General features: G+C 37.2%; 1 non-coding gene across 1 annotated transcript; it reads right to left on the reverse strand.

Moving 5' to 3' along the window:
* Positions 1-3,614: 3,614 nt before the first annotated feature.
* LOC133234871 (U6 spliceosomal RNA) lies at positions 3,615-3,716 on the reverse strand. Its single transcript, XR_009732356.1, has one exon. It is a non-coding gene; the product is annotated as a U6 spliceosomal RNA (small nuclear RNA).
* Positions 3,717-10,932: the final 7,216 nt, after the last annotated feature.

The raw sequence follows: 10,932 nt of genomic DNA on the forward strand, positions 1-10,932 counted from the left end.
ATTACAGCATGTGCAGACATTAGCCACATTAATAATGGCTTCTGTATAGATCCACTGTCTCTATTTCTCCTTATTTTGCTTTTCTTCTTTTCTTTTCTTTCACTGCATGCATTTTGTTGCTTAAGCTAACTTTTGAAACCAGTGAAATATATAAATGAATAAAATAACATGACCATATCAGTTCTGCATTCACTTGATAAATGCAGAATAGTTCCTTCAAGGATGCATAGGGAATCAGAGCAACAGCCGCCTCTGAGAAAGCAAAAATACCAGTGAAGGAGATGAAAGCTCTGGGCATCTCCCAAGTAGGGTGACCATTTGAGTTAAATGTGTCCATGACTCTGGAAGGTATGGGTTGGGGGCTGTGGCAGAGACAACAGAAGGAGAGAGAACCGTTTGAATTTTGGCACCAGCTCTGGAAGGGGGCAGAAACCTGGTATATTCCTGTGGAGCAACTGTTCCTCTCCACTAACACAGCACCCCTCCAGGTAGAGCCTCTCATGACGGAACAGCATATCATGATAAGAACATCCTTTCTTAACAAAGGGTAGATGGAGAATGGGTGCCCTTAGCCCACTTCTACCAAGGTTCAACTTCTCACTTTGACTAAGCAGTGTGCCTATTTGCATCAGAGGGGTACCCTGTCTGCCAGCCTACTGTCTCTATAACTACAGATTCTACTAGGCTCTTCCGGCACCCCCACCTATATTCCTATGGCAGCCTCTGTGGTCTGTAGAGAGGAAAGAGGGGATATTCCCACTGAGTGGGACATTCCACAAATGAGTCTAATCAGGGCAACCCATGCATATGAACTGCAGTCACTATTCAGCCCAACACTGACACCATCTGGGTGGAAAGAGGAATGAAGTGAAGCAGCCGGTGGACTGAACCCTGAGGTTCTGCTGGTCATCACTCAGGAGCCGTGGCCATTAGACTTTTGCGCTGACAGTTCGATTGTCTGCAGAACACAAGTGAATGTGGTGAGTGTCCTGACTCCCAGCCTAGAGGACTTAATAAATCAGTGGTTCAGATCCAGGGTGGAAAAAATTATTACTTATTTTGGGAATTATTATCTTAATCTTGTTTTTTCTCTTGCATGTGCCTGCCGGACAACCAAATAGCCAAGTGAGCCACCTCCATGGAAGTAAAACCTTCTGACTGCTCAGGGCACCGTATGGAAGGTGGGGCAGGTAAGCTTGTAAGAGCTTGTCACCAGGGGTGGCATGATGGAGAAGATCATCAAAAAGATATGGCCAACAGCCGGTTGATCCTGTAGTAGGAGCCGGGCAATAATCGGAGGCTCCTTACCCCCTCCTGTGTCCTTAAGATGTATGCTCTGCACTAGAAACTACTTCAGGAGACAGCCTTGAGAGAGTACTGTGTTACTGAGACCTTCTGGACCACAGAGGAGACAACACTCTTAAGGCCTCCATATAATCTCTTAAGATTCTGTTGGGCACGTGTAGTGACCTACTCCTCTTGTGGCCACCCAAAACAAGCCTCATATGTAAGTTCCCTCGTTTATTAAAACTGTCTACCAATCTGGAGTGTCGCCCCCCCACCCCTTTTTCTCTTACATCTCCTTGCCTTTCACATATATGGATCAGTTGTGAATTTCACCTGTAAAATCTCAGAGTTGCTAATGCCACCAGATCAAAGCTGTACAGGGCTCCCTTTCCTTCGGCACCTCGAGGATTCTGTAAACATAGTATAAAAAGAAGCACCTTGAATAGAGGATTGTAAACAGCATTGCAGCAATGGCCCCTAAGGTCATGGCCTTCATATTGGAAAGCTTCTACATCTTTAGTCCTGCTTCAATAATGTTTGTCAGCGTAACAGTCTCCAAGAAAACCTCTGCTTCCAAGGAATGTTTTGTTTGTTGATTTGTAACATTTGGGGCTGCTCCAGGTGTGAATTGAGAACCCACTCAGTCGGTATCAGGAGCAACAATTGAAAATATTCCCCAGCAATTGCCAATATAGTAATTCCGTTGCAAACGTGGGGTGAGGAGCGTAGTTGCTCAGAGCATGCGCGGCTGAGATTCCACGGAGGAGCCCAGAGCTGTGAGGAGGGAGGGCGGTATGGGCCAGGCTACCCTCCCTGGCTTCTGCTGTCTGGTTAGAGTCCAGCCGGAGCCATTTCTAACTGCTTTCAGATCATAGTCTTCTCTGGAGAATCTGAATTGCCTCAGATAACAATTCTCCAAGTTTCCACTTGGTATTCTCCAAACTGTCTGTTCACCAGGATTTAGAGGTAAGTGATGCATGTGTATTCAGAATTTGTCGATATTTCGGTGGCATATTTTTATTTATGGAAAGCCTCTGCTGTGAAAGTTAGTTCCAGCACGCCTGGAATGTTTTGGTGAAAACAGACGGACCAAGACAGTGTTGACTCCTAGTCAAGGCTGAATGGTAGTGATTTAATAGCGTTGCTTTTCGACTGAGGGGCCATGGCGAGTTTCTGGTGCTTTATCGAGGCTTGTGAGGCGTCGTTTATGGATAGCGGTGCGGATGGTTTACACCTGGTGTGAGACTTCTCGAAGGGTTCTGCCACTGGGGCTGGTTAACAGGAACATGCCTAGACTAGGGCCCCGGGTTTTTAGTTGCTCTCTGCCTACTGGGTGGTTTGGGGTTTGAGAAAGTGCGTTCAGGGCAGTCCTGCAGATGGAGCAAGGTTGGAAGGAGTACCTATCTTCTGACCTGTGCTGTGAGGCAGCCTTTCTTTGAGATGCGTTTCCTGACCTCTGTGCCGCTGCTATTTTGTATTCCTTCCTGGCAGTAACTTGCAGGTTCTGAAGCGTTTTAATGCGAGTCCTGAGAGAGCTTTTTAGCAACTGAAACTTGTTTGATTGCCACCATTAGTAAAGCTTCCAACAACAAAAACGAAGAACAAAAATAAGTAAACCAAAAAATTCAGAACCTGAGGGAATGCAGAGGGAGAAAAAAAAAAAAATCTCTAACTCATAACCTCAAGAAGAAAAGGTGTTTGCTTATTGTGTACAAAACAATAGATTTAAAGGTTATTTGAAAAAAAAAATTGTAGAAAGTTTGAAAGAGAGAAGAAACCTAAAAAGGGGAAAAAATACAAAGCAATGGAAAATAGTAGAGAAAAGATCCATATGCTTAACTATTGTCTAATGGAAGTTTTAGAATATCACAGAAAATGAGGTGGGGGAAAATTGACAAAGAAATAATTCATGAAGTCCCTAGAACAGGAAGAAGAAATGGCTCCATATTGAAAAGTCATTCACTAAGTATTAGCCCCATGAATTAAAATGGTCCCAACCAAAATATACCATTATCATGCAATTTTGTAATATCAGAAATACGGAGAGAAGTTTTTACAGGGAAAAAGGAAAAGACACCAAAACATCAGATTGTGTGATTGTAGAATTCAAGCATTACAGAAAAAAAAAAATCTAAAATATTTCTGATGAAATTTTTTTAAGTTATTTACAAAGACTGACTTAAAAAATTAGAAAATTACAAAAATTTCAAAACATATCTGTATTTGTAAGTCTTGGGCATAGGCATGTGCCTCCCTATGTATATCAAGATTCTTTTTCATGATATGAAGCAAGGTGTTATATAGTTTTAGCAAGTGTGTGTGTGTGTGTGTGTATGGAATGCTTCATGAATTTACATGTCATCTTTTTGTGGGGCATGCTAATATCTGTATCATTCCAGTTTTAGTATATGTGCTGCTGAAGTAAGTACACATTTAGGATTTTGATTAATATAAATACTAATAACGAAAATAATCAGAAAAATTATTCTATGTGTTGCAAATAGTGATCACATATTACTTCAGTAGGAGAGACAACAAATCTTTCTAAATTACTAAGTACCTTGTGTTTGACCTAAGGGTGCTAGAAAGTAAAATGTTGATGTATTGACCATTATTTAAGTGTTAGATGTTTAGAAAATATTAAGCATTTTAATTTTTAAAAAGGTAAATTGTGGAAATTTACTATTTTGATCACTGCAGCAAATGATAATGACTGGGTATCATCCCTGATAATCATTAGTTTTTATGTAACAATGAAATACAGTTACCAACGAACAGCCATTATAAAAAGCAAAAGTTGAATAAAGGTATTTAATACTTTATCCCTTGATTCATTCCTATGTTAGGCAATCTTGGTACCAGTGTGCCAGAAAATTTAGCCTCTACATTTCCAAAAAACATTTTGATAGGCACTGTGGATATTCTGGTTTGTGTTCCTTCTCAAAGAAAGTCATCTCTTCCTTTTCCTTCTCTTTTATTTTGCATGGTATGTACCTCGGTATCAGGGAATGGAGGGGAGAAATATGTTTCTTTGCTATTAACATAGAAGAGGCTTTCATAAACACTGTTTCTATGGCCATAGTACCTGTGTTTGTGCTGGTGTATGTGTGTTAACCTCATCAACCTTTAATCCTTAACTGAAGTATAGGAGATTATTGAGATTTCTTTTTATAACCTCATGAAAGAGATTTTTGAAGAAGGAATAATTTTATGTACTGCATGCAGCGCAGCCCAGTAAATAAACTGTACATAGATATAGTTTATTGTATAAAGAAGAACTCTATCCAGAGCAAAGATAACTACATTTGCATGCTCAGCATTAATCCCTCATGCTTTTTGTATTTGTGCCAAAGTACTTTTGGTAATATTAATTGAAAGGGAACCACATGGTATTTTAAATATAGTCATGGGAGTTTTTCCCATTATACAGCTGAGTAACTATACAAAACATCCATCAGTACTGACCACAACATCTAATATTGCATCATGGCATCAAACCAAGACATTACGTTTATCTAATCATTGACTTCACATTTATCTCAATCTATTTCAAGACAAGAAATGAAATGCTTGCTGCAAAATTACATTTCCAGCAATTTCTGATAAAAGAAGGAGCTGAACTTTGAATGGAGCAGTTGTTTTCTAAATGGGTTTTTAAGACATGGTATATTGGGTCTTGAGTTCATTGATTTGTACTGGACCAAAAGGCACAGGTTGAAAGGGGACATCTCTCCAGGAGAAGAGAGAGTTGGAAGATTGCTTGTTCCCTGAATCAGAGGCCTCAAGCCAAATTTAAAAACCTGCTCACAGAGCAAATTTCTTTTGATTCTTTAAAATAAAATTTCAAAACCCTATAAGCACAGTGACATCTTATATCTTTTGGGACATTTTAAAGAGAAAAATACATTACTTCAGTAGATAGGTTAAAGAACTGGAAATGGGATATAGGACCTTTCACCCTTGTGTTACCATTTGATGAATGCCACCCAGGTTTAAAGTGATCATAATTCTTTTCATTCTGTTTCACTGTGGTCATTTAAGGAGTAGTCATAAGATTTTCATTGAGATAGAAACCCTTGGATTCCTGGATAGGAGTCTATCATAGATCATTTAATATAATTTCCAAAGCTGTAAGGCTATGCTAGTTGTTAGAATATATTGACTTATCACAAACCAGAGTAAAAGGCAACATTCTCCCCAGCTTAGCATTTCAATTTTATTACTGAAGCATGCAAACATAAAGCCTTAAATTGTTTTATCCCCAGCTAAAATAACTACAGGTTCTCTTTCCATTAACTAAATCAAATCCATTTTTAATGCTTTGAACTATTTGCTTCAGTATTATCCCGTGGAAATAAATTGCATTAATAAAAACAAAGCTTAATTCTTATTTCTAAATCCACTGTCTTCCTCATCCTTTTAGCAGACAAAAGTAAGAAGACAAATAAGAATATACAGATAGCATTTTCTCTTCCATTTTCATAATTTGGGTAGTTATGTTTCTCCACTATTATGGCCAGTAAGATTTTTGGTTTTGGTTAAGTGCTTCCTTTTGGAATTTAATTTTAAAACATCTATCAACATAAAGCATCCATACAAATCGGTGGCATGGAAATTCCAAGATATTTTGAAGAGAACCTGAGAGGTTCTTGTGTGCTCAATAACCAGTCATCCCTGTCTTGCTTTCAAGTTATTGAATTCAGGGAATTATTGTATTACAGAAATATCTTATCAAGGCATCTTGGTTTTAAGAGCATCAGATGGGACTGTTCAGTGATCAGTCCTTTTATTCAATGAATACCTGTTATTCAAAGAATCAGGCTATGAACTCTCTGGTACAGAGAATTGTTTTATTTTTCTTGAGGAAGGCTATTCAGTTCAGTTCAGTTGCTCAGTTGTGTCCAACTGTTTGCGACCCCATGAATCGCATCACGCCAGGCCTCCCTGTCCATCACCAACTCCCAGGGTTTACCCAAACTCATGTCCATTGAGTCGGAGATGCCATCCAACCATCTCATCCTCTGTCATCCCCTTCTCCTCCTGCCCTCGATCTTTCCCAGCATCAGGTTCTTTTCAAATGAGTCAGCTCTTCTCATCAGGTGGCCAAAGTATTTGAAGTTTCAGCTTCAGCATCAGTCCTTCTAGTGAACACCCAGGACTGATCTCCTTTATGATGGACTGGTTGGATCTCGAAGGCTATTAGAAAAGTGCTAAAACAAACAGATAAAACAAAAATCTTGCAGTGAATAAATCCAGGATTATTTATTTTATTTTGAATTCAAGATGACATGGTTCAAAAAGTGTTTTTTTTTTTTTTCCTTCTCTCTACAAATTATAGAGAAACTTGCTGGCTTTAAAATGGAAAATGAATTGTTATTGGCCATTTCAGATTTGTAAATAATCCACTCAGAGGCTTACAGATGGATGGCATGCAAATTCCAAGCCATTTTGAAGAGAACCTGGGAGGTGTTATTTTAATAATTTATAATGGAAACTAATGGGATGATATATTCAAAATGAGTCTAAGCCTCTCATTTCTTCAGTCTCCAGTATTCGGACCTTTTCTCCCTCCTTACCTTTTTTATTCTCTTTCTTCTCTCTCTCTCCTTCATTCTCTTTCATGTTTAAAAGGAAATCAGCATATTATACTTTTAACTTTTCCATTTTGGCTTCAGTTTTGGAAGGAGACTATATGATAGACATCCTATAGAATGTGAAAGTAGAATTTAAATATATGGCATTACAAGCAGGTTGATGTCAATAAATTATATAGCTGAAGAGCCTAAGCTCATAACAAATTAGATTATTGTGATGATTTGAATTTCATATTCAATGGTAGAGTTTGAAATTAGTAAAATGTATAAAGATCATACTTTAATTGATGTGATGATTTCAATGTGTAATTCATTATTTTACATTCTTTCATCAAATCTGCATCTCAAAAGACAGTCTATATCTATGGAAAAATATTATTAATGTTAAATATGAAATCAGATTAGCAGAGACTACATTGTATAATATGAAACCATCTAAATGATAACTAATAATATACTCTATGTACTCTTCTCCAGTTTTGACTGAGATTTTATAGGATGTGTAAAAATATTAATGTCACCTACAGATAAATGTATGGAAACACTTATTTTTAGTATGTTCCATATGTGGAGTTACTTTTGTGGTGGTCTTTGTTTTAGAATTTTGTTCTTATTTAAATGAGTTTAGCTCTTAGCTATTGTCACTCTGCCTTAAATTATCCATGATATTGGCTCATCCACATTTTATGTTGTACAAAATAAATCAGTGACAATCTACACCCACTCACCTGTGCCTCAAAATTAGGATAGTTACTTTTGTGGCTTATACATCAGCATACATCTTCTCTGTTTAAAGCTTTTTCTTCAACACGTTAATTTCATGGATCAGCTGAGTATTATATCCTTGTTTCCCATTACACACACACTTGGATATGAACTGTCCACTCATAAAATTACACATACAGTCTCACGAGGTATTTGTGTGTGCTGCATAATTTACTGAACAATTTAGGGAACAGTAACGACATCCCCCACATTGTCTATTTCTGACTAAATAATAGCTTTTGTTCTAAAAGTAGGGTTTTTTCCCCCAAGTTTTTTTTTGCTAGTAATTATTCATTTGTCATGCTGCTCAGATAATGTCTGTCCTCATGACACAGACATAAGGACATTGTTTTTTTTCTTTTCCCTTTTAATTATGGAGAAAGCATTAAAGAAACAAAAAGATTCTATGTATTTCTGAGGCAAAGTAATTTAGTACTCCCTCATTTTCCTCTTTCCATGTAGACTATGACGATAGCCCTTTTCTCCATCAAAGACATTTTTAAGCAAGGAAAGTTAACCCTCAGGACAAATTCTTGTTCCATTTTTCAATACTGCAAGTATTTATATAGATAAAATGTGAGACGGTAAAATCTGTTACCCATATACCATCCAGTTGGTTAAGATCACATCTTCTCCCAAGAATATAAGAACCTGGTAACCACTCGTTGTTCCATCACCAAATAGCATGTGATTAATTATTATCCTGAAATAAGTTTTCTGCTAACCTCAAATGTATGGGAATACCACCAAAGGAATTTTGCTAATTCACATATTAGAATGCTGATGACTTCAGTGGTACATTTTTTAAAAATTTAGGTCCTGCTATGTGCCAGTCAAAATATGAGACCCTAAGATTATAGTAATGTATACAAAAAAACACAGAATATCTCTCATAGTGTTCACTAACAGAAAAGTTAGATCTTTCTCAAAGCTGTATCCTTCTGGTGATTTAGCTTCCAGTGTCCTAAAAATGGATGATTCCAGAGCCAGTGAGCTTCAGCTGAAATTTTAATATAGCTCGTGAATATTTCCCAGCACCAGTTAAATATAAATAAATCATACTACTGTTAAATTCACTGTTATTTAGCAGTGTATCAATAAATTAACTGTATGATGAGCTCCCCAAAAGACCTCCAGAAAAATATATTGAAGCAAATCTAAGTTTGTTACACTTAGCACAGTAAGATAGAGTACCATTTTAACAGTTTTAGTGGTGTCTCAGAAGAGAGAATTCAGGAAAGGATATTTATAGGATTCTTAAAGCCAAGGATAGATGATTACATGGTGACTTCTAAGTTAGGAAACTGGTTGGTATTGATAGAGTTTGCGAGCTAATAGCGTTGGATTGGAGAGCAAGTGTCTTTAAGCAAGACTTGAAAAGTCATTTTTTTATAAGTAAGGTTTTTTGGTTGCTTCATAGTTTTACAGGAGTATGTACTTCATGGAGCAGATAGCTAAGTTATTTGTGATTATTTTCAGTATTATTTAGCCTAGGAAAAGTAGTGTATTCCCAATATCAGTTTCATATAATATAGGATTCAAATTATGTTGTTTCAGTTTTTGGCTCACTTAGGAAAATAACATATTAGAAGGTTCTTAGAACATTTTTAGTGAGGCATTTTTGTAAAACTTTTCGTTATGATAGATTTTTCCTTTGAAGCTTTTTTACTATATACTTTAGTGATACAGGAACTATTGCATGTTAAATCACTTCAGTTGTGTCCAACTCTTTGCAACCCCATGGACTGTAGCCCGCCAAGCTCTGTAGAGGGTTGCCATTTCCTCCTCCAGGGGATCTTCCTGACCCAGGGATCTAACCCGAGTCTCTTATGCCTCTTGCATTGGCAGGCAGGTTCTTTACCACTAGTGCCACCTGGGAAGGCCCGATTAAGAATTTTATTTATATATATATATATATATATATTCTCTCAAGAAGCTGATGATATATGTGGTAAAGAATCCACCTGCAATGCGGGAGACCCCAGTTCGATATTTGGGTCAGGCAGATCTGCTGGAGAAAGGATAGGCTACCCACTCCAGTTTTCTTGGGCTTCCCTTGTGGCTCAGCTGGTAAAGAATCGGCTGCAATGCTGGAGATCTGGTTTAGATTCCTGGGTTGGGAAGATCCCCTGGAGAGGGAAAAGGCTACCCACTTCAGTATTCTGGCCTAGAGAACTCCATGGACAGCATAGTCCATGGGGTCGCAAAGAGTTGGACATGACTGAGCAACATATATATATATATATATATATATATATATATATGTACACACACACATACATACATATACACACATACATATATAATACTGCATAATACATAATGTACAAATATTATTTTTGTGATTTGATGATTTTCCTTCTTGTTTTAGTTCTGCAGGGGGAGGTCTTTCCACAATATTGTAACAGAGGTTCTACAGCCTTACTACTATCAAATTCTTTTATTTCTTAGGGAAAGCTTCTAATGGCTTCAGGCCATTTAATTTTATTTAATTTTCCCTGATTAATGCACTATACATAGTTTTGGAAGGAAATGGAAACCCACTCCAGTACTGTTGCCTGGAAAATTCCATGGACAGAGGAGTCTGAGAGGCTATAGTCCATGGGGTCACAAAAAGTTGGACACAACTGAGAAAATTCACTTTCACTTTCAATCCTACATGTTTCATCTATGGTGAGTCAGTCCTGACAAATAAATTCAACATTACTGGATATATTTTTTATCTATGTTTTTCTCTCTTCATGAAGTTCCCTTCTTTCTTTGTGCACCTAGTTAGTGCTTTGTTATCCTTCAAGACTGACTGCAAGCATTTTCATTTTTAGGGAAAACTTCTAATGGCTTAGGGCCATTTAATTTTATTTAATTTTCCCTAATTAATGCACTATACACAGTTTTGGAAAATAATAATCATGAGATACATTTATTGACAATACAAACAATGGCAAAAATATATTTAAAAATGTATTCCTTCATCAAAGATAAAGCAGAGAAGGGAAAAGGTGGTATCACAGAAACCAAAGGTAGAAAGCTGCATTGAAATAAATGAAACCTAAAGAAAACCATTTTGCAAAGTGTCAAAAAATGAAGAATAGAAAAGTACAGTGACAGTGAATTAAACATAAAGTTTTAAGAAATTTGAGGTAATAAGTTTGTCAAAGTAGCTTAAATGTAAGGGTGGCGATAAAAGTTGGATTTAAGGGGCTGAGATGTAATTGAGAAGGGAAGAACAATTATACTCAAAAGATTGGGCATGATAGTGGAGAGAAATTAGATAAAGGAAGGGCCC

This window comes from Bos javanicus, chromosome 21, assembly GCF_032452875.1.
Source record: "Bos javanicus breed banteng chromosome 21, ARS-OSU_banteng_1.0, whole genome shotgun sequence".
In the NCBI taxonomy this organism is placed as follows: Eukaryota; Metazoa; Chordata; class Mammalia; order Artiodactyla; family Bovidae; genus Bos; species Bos javanicus.